We start from the raw sequence: 15,535 nt of genomic DNA, 5'->3' as shown, positions 1-15,535 counted from the left end.
TCCTAATTTAGACTGTAACATACTATCCAGCTATGTTTAAGGCAAATCATAGCTGTGTACCCCACATTTTTAACGTTTAAGGAAATAAATTCAAACAAATATTTCAATTAATTTCTGAGAATTCCAATGACATCATATATGAATGAATTTTATGAAAAGCCGAAAAGGGCCACACGTACACTTTTACATAATGTTCGAATATCTTCAATTAGATATGACCAATGACCATATCCCCAAGGCGTTGTAAACCTCGTCGTCGTATTAAACTGATTTAAATATGTTACCCCTTGACTCGTTTTTCTGGTATGTTTAATATGATCTGGCAGATGAAGATGCTAACATTCCCGGGGGTTATCAACCTTGGACAAGTTCACGGTTCTCGCGGTAGGCACTAGGCACTGAACCACAACTTGTAAAGGTCTACTACGAATACTATTTTTTATTACGTATGTTTCTGATACATTATTTTGTGAAATACAGTTATTTTTATAATATTCTGTAATTATGATTTGTATTGCGTGTCCTGACTATTAACCTCCACTAATAAATACACATGAAATATGTTTAGGAGATAAACAGTAAAATAAAATATGTATTTGGATAGTCAGCCATTATCACAATATTAGTACCTACTTTACATCAAAAAGGTTTGAACTTCTGGAGTTGCACTTTGTAGTGTACTGCAGTTGTATTTTGTAGTTTAATGACTCAGTTAGTTCTTTATAAATAAGATAAAAACAAATTTTATGAATTCTACTGCTTGTAGAATTCATGAAGTTTGTAACATTCATCTAACCACTTATAAAAATTTAAAGATGCGTCTACTATTCTTTATAAGGTATTGTACGTGTGCAAACAATTATCATATTTAATAACGCAATGTTAGGTCAACAATAAGAATCTAGCCTTAAAATATTTCTAGGAAGGTAGATTGAGATAACCATGTCATTAGTTGTGTCAGCTCTCGGAACGGTCTTGTGTACTTTTCCATTGACGTCACTTTAATAATGCATTAGCGATGTTTCTTTGTTTTGTGTAGATCGTTTGGGGTAATTGAAATGTCAGTTGTCTATTTTATGGAATATTCGATGTAAATTCCGGTTGAGCCATAAAAAAGGAAGATAAACATTTATGAATTTTTAGTTTTCTGGTCGTGCAGCTACGAACTTTGTTTCTCATGTAATATTAATAATTTTTTAAATAAGCCAGATACGGTTTCTGTGTAGATTATAGCTTATAAGCATCTATAAAGATTCTTTTTGAAATTAGTTAGAGCTAGGTCGGTACTCTGAGGGGAACAATATCTTCCGCATGGGCGCAGAAGCGAGTAAAAGCTCAAACTAGTATAAACGATGTGCTCATAGAATACAATACTAAATATATATTTCTGTCCTTTAAGTCAAATCTTACTAGAAGTAAAAAGATTTCTTTAATTAATAAGAAAAAAAAATGCTTGAGCATTTTCGGAGAATAATCTAGATAATGAATATACATTTGACACAATTTAATCATATTTCAACTCTGAACTTTTGTCGGGTCGTCTCTTTATACTTTTTTTAAGTGTTGAATGTCATTTCTATATATTATTTAACCCGTGTAGTCTGAGATCCATCAAACTGGTTGCCCAAACGACCCAGACTGGCGCCGATGCGACGTAAAAAAATATTGTAATTATTAGTCAGAGGTTAGTCATGAAACAGTAAGTCAAAAAGGAGAATATACTTATTAAAATTAATTTATAATGGACGCTTTAACATTTTATGTTATCGCTTAGCAAATTTTAGCAATATTAATATAAAAAACAACTAACTGCACATCTGTCTACCCTATCAGAGATAAATGTTTGAGCTTAGATAGTTTGGTAAAGATCATGTAACAGTAAAATTTATTTGCACTTTGTACCATTAGTATAGAATGTTCCCATGCCGCAGTGTTATGAATCTGCCAAGTCTCGTATTTCAGCTTTATTTACTCGTTTTTCTATAGAAATGCAACATTATGGCTGCCAAGGAGAATAAATACGTGCGAATAAAAAATGTACATGGTAAATAAAAACTTGAAGTTGAACCTACTTGCCGACTGCCATAGTTAAGAACCGCGTAGCTTTTATTAGCGTGGCAAAAATGTCTTCATTTTAATTTTTATATTACTAAGATGCAGGTGGCTGGTCGCGGCATAAACTTGATATGGACGACAGGACTATCAGGTTTAGTAAATGTACTAAACTTTACATACCTATGAACTTTTTATGGAAGATAGCTTACATGTGGCTAATACTAATGTAAAAAAATATGCTAGAAGAATAATAACTTAGGTACTTAGAAAAATGTCATTCATGAGATTACATTAGAGTTCTAATATCGGAATATCACGATCATGGCCCAACGCTGTTAGCAAATTAAGCGTGTACATCATTTGATTTAAAGATTTTTTGGAGTAATTTCTATGACCCTGACCGAGCCAGCCCATCCATGCTTTAGACAAAACACTTGCAGCCAAATATACCACATTCAATACATACCACTCTCACCTTCATTCCAATCACATGAACTGATCAAGGCGACAGTAATCGATCAGAATGCAGGTCGTTCACACCTCGCGTCTCCTGGCGTCGCGTTCCTTCCTTATTAATTGCTTTTCCTCCTTATTCCGAATTGTCCATACATTCACAAGTATTAACATCCGACGCAGTTGAAAAATTTGCGTTGTATGCTCTTGGAAGTATAAAATGATTTTATATGAGTATAAAAATGTTGTAATTGTATTGTTTACCGAATGGTACCTTGTCAATTTTATAAGTAAAATATTTTTTTCCTTCGTTAAATTTTTAAGCCCTAAGATGACGCAGGCAGGCAATCGTAAAAATAACTAAAATAATTTCTTCACTGTTATTGTAAAATTATGTTATTGTTGAGAGATAAGAGCAGTTGAAATAATATAATTTCCACCAACGAGAGTTTCTTTTATCCCTCAATGGTTACCAGAATTATACAAGCTCATTGCTTACAACATTCGATTTAACGATAGGCTCGCCACCTATCACATCATGGGTCGCAACATACATGGCAAAAAGCGGGTGTTCTGGTTGCACTTCTACCCCGTCGGTACAATGGTGTAGTTTATTTTTTTGTTTGTTATATTACATATACACTACTTTACACAAAAATGCGTGACATACCACAGAATACTGAGTATACGTACGAACAAGCTATTATGGCGGATATAATTCCATTTTTAGGAATCGCCACCTCTTCACTTACAATATTCAGTACCCATTCATCAACAAATACAGCCGGTACTGAAGCCAAAGTCTGATATAAAAGTTTCAAAAACCATAAGATTATTTTACTTGGAATAAAATTTAGGAGCGTTAACCTTACATGGTCAGTGGTGCTATTAGTCGCTACAAGAGCCCTGTTCCTTGAAAAATGTCCGCGTCTATTTTAAGCTCGTTGTTAATGTTCCACAGAATTACGCTGGCACTAAATAATTCATGGTACTTTCTATGTGTGGATACATTCATGTTATATCTCAAACCTTATATGAGTGTTTAACTTATATTGTTGAGTGTAGACAACAAATAAATCATAGGTAGTAAGTAAATTACGTAGGTACCAAACTCACTCTTTTATTAGTTCTTTGCTTACAAGGATTTAAAATGAAACTTTGATTTATTGAATGAATGTATAAAATTAACACACAATTATCGTCGATTTTAAATATCTGTAGTATACTACAGTTACATAGCTAGCTCTTATATACATATAAGAGCTACTTAAAGGTGCCTTCACATTTCAGGCAGGCAGCGCCGTAAGCAAATAGTTGTTTTAAATAAATGAGCCAAGGCTTTACATAATAAACTAGTTAAAAAAAACTATAGAAGTATTGTTAACGGAGGTATAAAAATAATTTCACTCTTAATCACTTCTGCAAAACCAGCTCCGAAGTCAGATGAGATGAGGGGGTGATTAATAACAATTTGAATGATGATCACGTCGTAGGGACATTGAACTAAAAGGGTAGTAGTAATTGCTCATTTTTTGCACTTTGTCGTGAGTACGTGTCTGTGTCTTTGAGCTTGAGTCTACATTTATAGAATATGTAATATTTTTTACTTAAGTAACCTAGTAGAATCTCTGCCTACCCTTGCAGGGATAAAGGCGTCTAATGTGATAATTTCCGTATTGATGTAAAATTTATGAAATTATATGTCTACTTTCTTTCTAATTCAACCCAACGTAATAATTCAATGATCTCTACAACACAAATCGCTTGTGGGTTGACACCCACTATCCTTTTAACCAATTACGTCCCTGCATTGTGCGTAATGCATTAATGTAGCACACGTTATAACGTACATCGGGAAGTGTAACTCTAGTATGTAGGTCTGTCTGATTACGTTACGGGATACCTCGCGTTTGTTACGTCCATGTTATGCAATTCTGAACGTCGTATCACCTACACATGTAATAAATTTGTGTTTAACTTTCTGTCTGTTTTGGCTATTAGTTTAATACAGATGGTATTTTTAATTTACGGTCTCAGGGAGGAAATAACTTAAATAAATTACAGGCATATCTTGATGCATTAGTCTTATCAAAACCTTTTATATCTAGATATAAATGTGTCTTCTGATTATTAATAATGATTACTTCGTTTGGAATGCGTCAATTCTCTTCCAACAGTTCAGAAGCAATATCTTTTATAGAAGAGGATAAGTAATTAATGTAGATCTTTTTATACTACTTTTTGTTCTACAATACAGTGGTAATTACAATCTAATTTAAATTAATTTAAAGCATCTGTTCGCGAATCGTGTACCATTTTATCATCTATACAAGTAATCAGACATATTGTAATCAGTTTTATTACAGGACTATATACCAATTCTCAAAAGTCGCTTGATATTTTTTATTGATGTTCCGACATAAAAACATATTACTTTATGTTTATTTATACTATCCAATTTATTTGATTCTTTATTTTACATTTTTACCAAGTTTTGCCAGTTATGTTCATAACACAATCGGTGCCGCAGTACAAAGCTAGTCCACAATATTACGACGTGAGCAAATCTCAGTCGTTAAAATATCATTTCCAATGTTATCTTTGTTCAATTGGCTTTATGCAAATTGATTCGTTACGGACCATCGGAGTTTTAGTCCGGTTTAGGCTGTGTTGGTTGAGAAAACCAAATTTTGATCTGACCACATCGTATTTATAGTACCAATTTTGCCGCATGATAAAAATAGTGTAATGTAATGACATTATTTGCGTTTTATTTTTGCAATGAAATCACCATAAAATGTGACATGGGTGCACGTGCCTCAATTACATCTTCAAGGCATGGTCTAGCATTTAAATACATGACTTATCGATGCACATCGATATATCCATGTACCTACATGATTAAGTCAAACACGAAGTTTGTGAGCTTCATTATTTTATTATAAGAATCCATGCATACTCACTAACATTATAAATTTGAAGTAATTCTGTCTGTCTAATTCACTTTCACAACTAAATTACTAAACCTAATTTGATAAACTTTTGTATATACTCATCTTGAACCTCCTAGATGATGGAGACAGGGCTTTATTACCCTATCATGTCATGTAATGTCAAAACGGACACCTAATATGATCACCATGTTGTTTGTATTGTTGTCAATCTGTCAGTGTCCATGTACTTCGAATCGGTTTGGGTATAAAGTTCAAATAGGTATGAGATATAGCTGTAACAAACCTATAAATTATTAACTTGAAGTCAATAAAATAATATGTCTATCCATCATCGTAAATAAAAAATCGGGGATAGAAGTTCCGTTTTACATTTCTCTGGGAATTTAAATAGCCTATATCTTTCCCAGGGTTTCAAACTCTCTCAACCAGGAAATAGAAACCAGGAACCAGGTATACACAGGATATACCTGGTTTCCATAGGCCGGCATAATTGTTTTGACAGCCGAGGGGTTATCATCTCTCGTCAGTCGACATTCTATAGGACTCCACTCCACTTACCATCGAGTGCAGTGGGGTCACCATGTCGTGTCCGAATTAAAAAAAAGTATTTTGTAATCCACAAATAAAAGAAGCACGTCATTAGCGCTTTGATTCTAAAAATCATTGTACTTCCTGTTATTTAATTATCTATGTTGTACTTATATTTACTTTTCTGTATGATGTACAATAAAGAGTTTAAATAAATAAAAAATCATTAATCGTATATGCCCGGATTAGTCAGGGTATAAGTCCTTCTCGCTTATTCTTTAAAGAGCCAACACAACAAAACACCTATCTATAAATAGAAAATAGCTATTTCCATACTTTTACAGACTATATAAAAAATAAGCGGCTTTTTGCCGTCTAGAACTCGTGCCTGGCGCCACACCGGGTTATTTCCATTTAGCAGATGAGCTTATAATTACTAAGTATAACTCGTAAGAATTCTAGTCTTTAACTTCATTACATATATTTGCAAATCAAACAGATAGTCTACGTCTCGTGGAGTAAGTAATTGTAGTTATCGACGTTGTTTACAATTTTTAACAATTCCATCTATTATTACATTTTTCATTTATAGCTTTAATGTACACCAAAACAAAAACACTGTAAATATTAAAAACAATGAAGGCAGAGAGGAGGTATAATTGGCGGTCCTTTCGCTCGAGTCAATGTATTTGATTATTATTATAATGAAAGAAAGGGATTTTTCTGTGCTATCTATGAGTGTTTGGAAACCTCCACATCATAAAATATCTTGTACCTCCATAAACTCCTTACGTAGAGAAATCAATTTTAATTGAAATCGACGGGAGCAATATACTATTTTATTACGGGTAAAAAACTTTTATCCTTAGCGTTGTCATTATGGGTAAAACGGTTATTCATCAGGCTTACAATCCAACGGCAACGCTTGGGCAAATAGCGTCATCTGAGCGAGCACTAGGCCGAGACCCTTACATTATACGCCTTATAACAGCACATCGGCTAAACCCCGCGCTGGCTCACTTCGGCGTATACTAGACGGTCCCGGATAACCTTTTGCACTAACATAGCTGTGCGGGACCCATCCCTGCACCATGCCGGGTTGCGACCCGTGTGTATAGATACAGCTAAGGAGCCCCTGGACTACGAAATAATCCCTTAAAGTTTGACAGTGCGAGACTAATCACCTGCATTGGTGTCGATCTCCGTGAGATATGAGTATACCTGAGTGATATTTTTTACATTCTCAAAAGAAATTAATATTATACAGTATACCTAATAAAAAAATTGTTTGTCGACCGCACTTTACGACTATTGTTTGGAACTACAATTATGTAATCTAAAGCTAACGAGCTTTTTTATAGAAATTTCCTGTTTCAGTGCAACATTAAATTCCATACAAACACCTATTATTGTAGATACCTATTATTGTTGTAAGTCGACGCATTTTATTTTCATTATTGAATTAAATTGCCCGTGCAGATTAGTAATTATCTCGTGACTGAGAATAATGCGTGGCAGATTCTATGATACAATTTACAATTATTAGTATTCTATCACAGTAGTCTGATATTACTCATGGATTTTAAATATATTCTTAGGTAAATATCGATATTCTTAGAAGATTCGAAATGTGCAATCTCATCCAGATTTACGTCGCAGTTCAAAAGAAACGTAGGTACTATTTATTTTGGTTCGGTAATGTGTGGTATCTCTGCCTATCCCTAAAGCAGGAAAATGCGCTGACGCTATGTACGCATGTAAAATATTTTGTTTAATTTCATTCAACCATTCTGACACGACTCAAACTATATTCACTGTTTGAACTAATGCTGAACTGATTATTTAATGGTTTCCTAATGCAACGGCCACTAATCTAATTGCTCGAAACGAAAGATGTCGCCGCACCAGCTATCCAATTCCCTACAGTGGCCATCTTCGACGCTTTAGGTTCGGATTTCTCTGACAAGAGGAGTCCATTTACCCAGCGTAGCCGTCCTTGATATATCATTGGTAGTACTTATACATATGTCACGAACTACGTCATCATAAGACTGACAAGGACAATGTGTATCTCTGGCTCATTCAGACGGCTTTGATGTGTCAAAAGTGCCTATACATTGTATTTGCTGACTACCCGGGACACGTGTTTCCTGTACGTGTCACCGCGCATATGGTTTCTAAAAATGCAGGAAAACCTCGTTACCGACATTTATATTGTCCAAAGATAATTATTTTAATAAACAAGGATACTTATTTGAAATGTATTATGTTCAGTTTTAACCGGAAACTTTAACGACTCACTTAAAAAAATAGGATAAATCTGAAAACAAAACTCAGTTGTATTTGCATTACGAGCTGTTTTATTATAAGATAGTGCTACTACTCCAGTCAAATCCGCCTTTTTAAGCTGTTGAGTTATACAAAATGAGCCAGTCAAGTACGAGTTGGACTCGTGGGTAGTTTTGCTAGGAAAGCTATTATTATACCAACAAATATGTATTGTTATTAGTGACATTACCTTCCAGATGTTTTCTTCATATTCGCATGTTTATGACTCAAATATTCTTCGTTTTAATCACATATTGACTGGAAACTCGACTGGTATATACCTATATTGTTTCTGTATTTCAATTGAAATTTGTTTATATATCTACCTATTTCGCAGAAATAAGGGAAATGAATAATGCCATTACATCACTGAAACGCGTCAAAAAATAAAATGTGAGATGAGAGCTGAAGTAGATTTTTTCTAGAGAGGTCTACACCCGGGGCTGTACCCAAGATGCCTTTCTACCTTCGGCAATGCTAATAGCAAATTAAAAATAATGTATGGGAATGATATATCCTATCGATAAGTCTATCTCTGGCATATATATCATTTTCACGCGTACATAACATTAGCGTTTTTTTTAGAGATCTGCCGTGGTATCACCTGGGGTACCTTGCGAGCGGTATTTAAATGATCCCCCAGCTTAGCAACCACGGCAGTCCCTGTGAGGAGTTGGTAAGCCCTACCGTTATCATCGAGGGTGCCAGCGAACGGTACGCTGGCGACCCACGGCTATCCGGTCTCAGGGCCTGGGAGGAAAAAGGGAGGGGATAGGGTTAAGGAAGAGAAGAGGAAGGAGAAGGAGCTATATCAGAATAGTTGGAAGGGAGAGGGAAGGGAAATGTTCGCGAACCCTTATAGGCCTCACTGTGTATTTAGCAACCATGAGGTATACACACTGAACTGTGTGCCTAGGGTTGCGACAAATGTGCCCCCATGCATGGGCGTACATTTGGTGTGGATATCAAGCGCACAAGAATTGCCTCGGAGCGGTAACATTAGCGTTGGAAATTAATGAATAAATCCCCCCTAGCCGAATTTCGGCCACGGCGGCCAATCTCAACAGGGATCAGCCAGGTACGCAGGAGATATTATAGTGCACAAGTGTGTGCGCAATACACAGGTGCACTCTGTGTTCCTTCACTCTCATAGTTCGGTAAGACGACAATCCGACATGACCGGAGAGAGATCAGGCGCAGGACCAATGGCTACGTGCTTGCTTAATCTTAGTGTCAACGATTGTAGAGAGGCGTCTTATCTAAGTCCCTTGCTGTCCCGTGGTATAACCACTATATAGTCTTTTATTATATCTGATAGGTAAGTAGTTAGCGACAGTTATGGGAACGACATGCAAGTGTGGTATATCTCACGCGATATTTACATGTCTGTCCACGTCTCGTACATTTATATTTACGTCATAATAGATGTATTAGATAAACGTGTCTACATTGTAAGAATCAGACCTGACATAGACTTCACCATCAGTAATGCATGTCTCTCATATATGTTATATTTATTTCAAACAAATCGACTGATCAAGGCGAAGACATCAGGATGCAGAGCTCACACCCAGCGGCTTCCCATTTCGGCGCCGCGTTGCTTCCTCAACGCTAATTGTTTTTTTCCTGCTCATTACATTTTAACGTATGACATCCTCTACGCTTAAAGAATTTGCAATTATGTTCTTGAATGATGCCGTACAGAGATCGAAAAATCATTCAAGTTTGCTATAAGAAAAGGTTTAGAATGTATGTAAAACATTTTATAGGATTAAGGTTTACGAGACCCTTGCTAGTGTGCCTTGGGTTTTGAACCTACGGACCTCCGTCTTGGCAGTGTATTCTGTTCCCAACTAAGCTATCGTTGATTGTATAATGTTATTATTTATCATTTATAAACATACCTAAAAAACTGTTACGTACGGTGACAAACAAGTTACGTCACATGATTGATTTTTTGGATAACAAATATATTTTTAATTTAGCTGATAATACACTATTATTGTCAAATCGGTGAACGATCATTTTATGATATGATTATGATGTATACCTGTCTAATATATGTTAGAACCGTTGAACGATATTATAAATAAAATGTAGGGCACTTTTGATAATGCGCGCACTCGTCCTTGCGCTAAGCATGCTGTGGGTAGTTTGCATTTAGCAAATATAATAAACCATATTTATAACTTTATTTGTTTAGTTCAGTCACTTTGACTATAGGCCGTGAAGTCATTGTGTCAAATTATAGGAACGACCGTATTAGGTGACTATTCCTAAAATAAGTGATAACCATCGCCGCATCGACATTTTCATAAGTAGTCAAACATTTACGGAAACAAATTTTAATTTTATAGTTTTCAAGCTTTTATTTATATGAAGGTAGATTTTGAATTTTCCTCCATTTATAGAAAAACTGGTTATTAGGCAGTTAGTGAAATTAACGCTACCTCCCATTAACACACGCCAAAATCGTAGGATAATTAAGACATAGCAATGTATGACTTTTTAGTCTCGGCGCTTATTTACTGAAAGTAGAAAACCCAATCCTAACATATATATATATACATATTTTGTAGACATATACGGTATGGTGGTAGGTCTCTCATACGTGAGAGTACGCCTGGGTAGGTACCACCGCAATGTCTTTTTCTGCCGCTAAGCAGCAGTGTGTACTCACTGTTGTGTTCCGGTTTGAAGGATATTGTAGCCAGTGTAACATAAAACTTAACACCTCATGTCTCAGGATGGCGAGCGCAGTGGATTACCAAACAATTTTTTGTAATTCAAGGGGTTGGATGATGTTTATATTGTTTATGGGCGGTCTTATCGCTTACCATCAGTCGAACGGCAAGCTCGTCTCGTCATTCAAAGCAATTTATTTATTTATTTGACTAGCCAACAATTGTTTACACCAATACAATTTTCAAACGAAAACAATGAATATGACTTATAACTAAGTGCAACAATTTCTTACAGGCTAGTTCCACATGCACAAATAAAAAAAAATGTTTTATTAGAACTTCCAAACCAGCTTCTGTCAACAAAAGAGCTGTAATAAAAACAAATATTTCTGATACGGCGCATTTCAACCAAGGCGCTCGCGTCACTCATTGTAAATTTGCGGGATCTCTATTATCTTGGCACATTCTTTTAGCGGCCTCGGAGTGACATTTAAGAATAATGTTTACTTTACAAACATTAAGATAATCTTGGCGGCGCTGTTTCAACGTTATCATATCAAATATTGCGTCACAGTTCCGTTATCACAAGCATCTTATCACTTTCACTCCCATAGCGCTGGTTACTGATTTAAACTATGGTTTGATAGCGCCAGCGATATGATAGTCAAACTAGTATTTTATCGCAGCCAAGTTATTTATGCATAATTTGTTATTGTTTTTATTCATACATTCACCTCGTTGCGTTGGTTTAAAGATAGTGTAGGTATTGATTACTGTTTGGTCCTTAGGTAAAATCAAGTGTAACTTTTACAATTAGAGAAATACTTGAAATATTTCTGCAAGCGCAATTGAATTTCATACCTGCGCACTTCCTATCATAGTACAGAAATTAGACTTTTCTTGCACGGAGACATTCACAAGCTACACGACAGAGATACAAACTATAGGTCGCCTACTAGTATGTTACTCTATCAGTTCGGTTTTTGCACTGAGTCTCTAAAGTGGATCCATAGTCGACTGTATTCATTCATTTCTTCGAGTGCCCGTTTCGATCATTCGAATTGCGTAGCGTAGCGACCAACACAAACATTAGCGTATGACCGATGTCAAACGCGTTGTCGATGCGTCGCGTCGCCTCGTGTGCGGTGCAGCGAAATAGTATGGAGGCTACCAAGGCGGCTACTTACGGGCAACTGATAGGGTTCACCTATAAAACGTGCGTCGCTTGTTAATAGCTTCGTGGACGAAGGGGCTTATGCCAAATAAAAACGATTAAACTACTTGCATTCCTATTTCCTAAATTCCTTTTCGCGTAAACAGGCGTGAGTTTACATCATTTTAAGTCTATACCAGACATCGTTATGTTGGATATCTCAGAAAGATATAAGAGATATTATGCCTACGTTGAGATACAACAGTTTGTTTAATTGATAATATTTCATGGACCGTGATGTAGTTTCCCATATTGCTATATGTTATCATCCTTCAGAATGAACCGCGGAATCTCTAACCTTTTTTATTCAATCGAAGCCTGATAGCAGCCCTTAAATTTTTATGTTATATCACTCAACTTTAAATAAGAAAGTACTGCGAATATCCAGCTAGACTCTTGGGTCTCCGCCTTACGTAGTTTCTAATACCTAAAAATATAATCCTAATAACAAACGTGACACTTGCGTGTTCACTATATATTTAAAAAAAAGCATTCTATAAAGTGGGAAGAAAAATATTTAATTAAGTTAAAACTTTATTTATCAATAGATGGATATTTAAAGCTGACTATCTTTAATCGTAAATCATTGTAAATTGATTTTTATCAAATGCATTTGCAATGTGTCTGTATTCATCAGAATACAGACACATTGCAAATGAGGGTATATACTTGTATTTTTATTATTCAGATTGTTGTTAAAGTTCCGGCTTAAGATTATAAAATCGCCACATTATTATAGAATAGACGAGCAATCGTTCCCATACACAATATAGGCCGGCAAAAACGTACGTTCGATCACATAAAAACGAGCCATCTCTATCGTTTATAAGCCCCCACAATATCGAAGAACAACCCCTACAATTCCTTATCCCTGGTTCTTTTTGAGAAAAACTTGGGATAAGGCACACGCGATACTTGCGGCCCCGGTGAGGTCATCTTTTAGTGTTGCAGCATGAAGTAGAATATTATAGTACGGTATATGAGCAAGTCGGTTACTCTCCACACACTCACGCTTTTTATAACACAAAATATAACACAAAGGGGTGATCAGAAGCGCCATTGGTGCCACTGTTTACCGCCGAGTCTTACATGGAAGTCAACAAAAACATTTGGACGTCTAATGAAATAAAAATAATACCATATTGATTTAGATTATTAAACAACGAATCTTCAAGGTCTGCTGAAATTATCGACGTGGTTTACATTGATCGACATAAATGGTATTATATTATTGTCTTATCATATCCGTATTCCTTATTTTAAAAAGATAATTGTAATGTCCTTTGGAGCGTAAAGAAACACAGCTAATAGTTGTTAGCATGGTTTATTTTACACTGACGTATCCAATGTCATTCTTACAACCTCTGCCCATAGTGCCATAATACTCCGCATAGTTTGCATACACTACATCTCTCCCGACTTAATTTAATCTTAACGGTCTACTCCTTATAACTAACAATTTTCTCTAATCTACATTTCCGCAATGGTCGTGACTGGGATAGTACAGGCGTAGTGGGCGGCGTACTAAACTTTTCATCTTGTGTTTGATGTTCATTTGCACTCGAAATGTTCGGCGATGATATGCCAACGGCGAGCTGCCGCCCTATAGATGGCGATATTGGAGAGCCCGTTACAACTGAACGTTCTTGCACTGGGGTCGCCTCATTCTCACGACTTGAACCCATTATATTAGGTCTGGACTCCCTAGAACTCGTGGGGATAACAAGCGACCCACACCTCGGCTTAAGCTGATCGATGTGTCTATGTATTACTTTACTATTCTTGTCTAAGACCTTGAAGTCCCTTACACCCGTAGCCTTAGCCACAGTACCAGGAGCCCACTTCTCCGTCATCGAATGCTGCCGGTACCAGATTCTCTCCCCAACTTTTAAACTTCTATTTTCACCCCGAGCGTCGTTAGTTTGACGTTGTTGCGCTCGATGCACATTATTTTCTCGGTCTGGCTTAATAATATCTAACGGAGTTCGCAACCTTCTATTCATTAATAATACCGCTGGACTTTCTTTTGTGGTAGAATGTTCGATGTTTCGATAATGTAATAAGAATGTATTTAAGGTCTGATCCACATTTTACGTTCTAAAACCGCTTTTTTATTACTTTCTTTAAGGTTCTCACTGCATTTTCTGCCGCCCCGTTAGATGAAGGATGATACGGAGCTGTAAATATGTGCTCCGTACCATTCCGCCTAACAAAATTTGCGAACTCACCACTAGTAAATGGAGGCCCGTTATCTGTTACTATTTGTTTAGGAATACCGAACCTGCTCCATAATTCATGTAGTTTCGCAATAGTGCTACCCGCCGCCGTACTCGGTACACTAAATACTTCTAGCCATTTAGACATGGCGTCAACAACAACCAAATATAATTTCCCTGCTATAGGTCCCATATAATCCAGGTGCACTCTTGTCCACGGCCGAGTCGGCCAAGGCCAGGGATGCGGTGTGGCGCGCGGAGGTGCATCCGAGAACGCAGCGCACGTTCCACACGCGCCACAAGCTTGCTCCACCGCCTCGTCAATACCGGGCCACCACACGTAACTGCGAGCCAAGGCTTTCGACTTGACTATCCCCATGTGAGGCTCATGGATTATTTTTAATACCTTTTCGCGGCAACCTACAGGTATTACTACTCTATGCCCCCACATCACACATCCTAGCTCTTCGTACAATTCGGATTTCCTATTGAAATACGGTCGCAAAGCGGTGATCTCGCAAGCTTCAGGCCAACCATCGCGAATGAAGGTCAATATCCTAGCTAAAATGACATCCTTTGCCGTTTGTATTTTGACCTCTTTGTAATTTAACAATAGCGCCTCTTGTGCAAAATGCAAAAAAGTTTGTTCGGGAATAGTGTCCTTGTAACATTGGAAATCTTTGGTCACTTCCGGTAACCTTGATAGGCCATCCGCGCAATTTTCAGAAGTTTTGATATACTCTATCTCATAATCATATGCCGAGAGAATTACGGCCCAACGTTGCATCCGGCTAGCGGTCATCGTTGGTATGCCCCTACTAGGACCTAAAATAGACACCAAGGGTTTATGGTCTGTACGCAATATGAACTTCCGTCCGTATAAGTACTGGTGGAACTTTTTTACCGTAAAAATTATGGATAAAGTCTGGCGATGTATCTGCGAGTAATTCTTTTCAGCTGCGGTCAGTGTACGGGATGCGTAAGCGACCGGCCGCTCGCCGCCAGCGCTTGGCTGCGCTAAAACCCCCCCGATTCCGTGCGGGCTTGCGTCACACGTTACGATCAAGGGTTTATCGGGATCATAATGTGCCAATACTTCCGCCC

Source organism: Manduca sexta, chromosome 28 (genome assembly GCF_014839805.1).
Source record: "Manduca sexta isolate Smith_Timp_Sample1 chromosome 28, JHU_Msex_v1.0, whole genome shotgun sequence".
NCBI lineage: Eukaryota > Metazoa > Arthropoda > Insecta > Lepidoptera > Sphingidae > Manduca > Manduca sexta.
Note: the sequence above shows the minus strand (reverse complement) of the source record.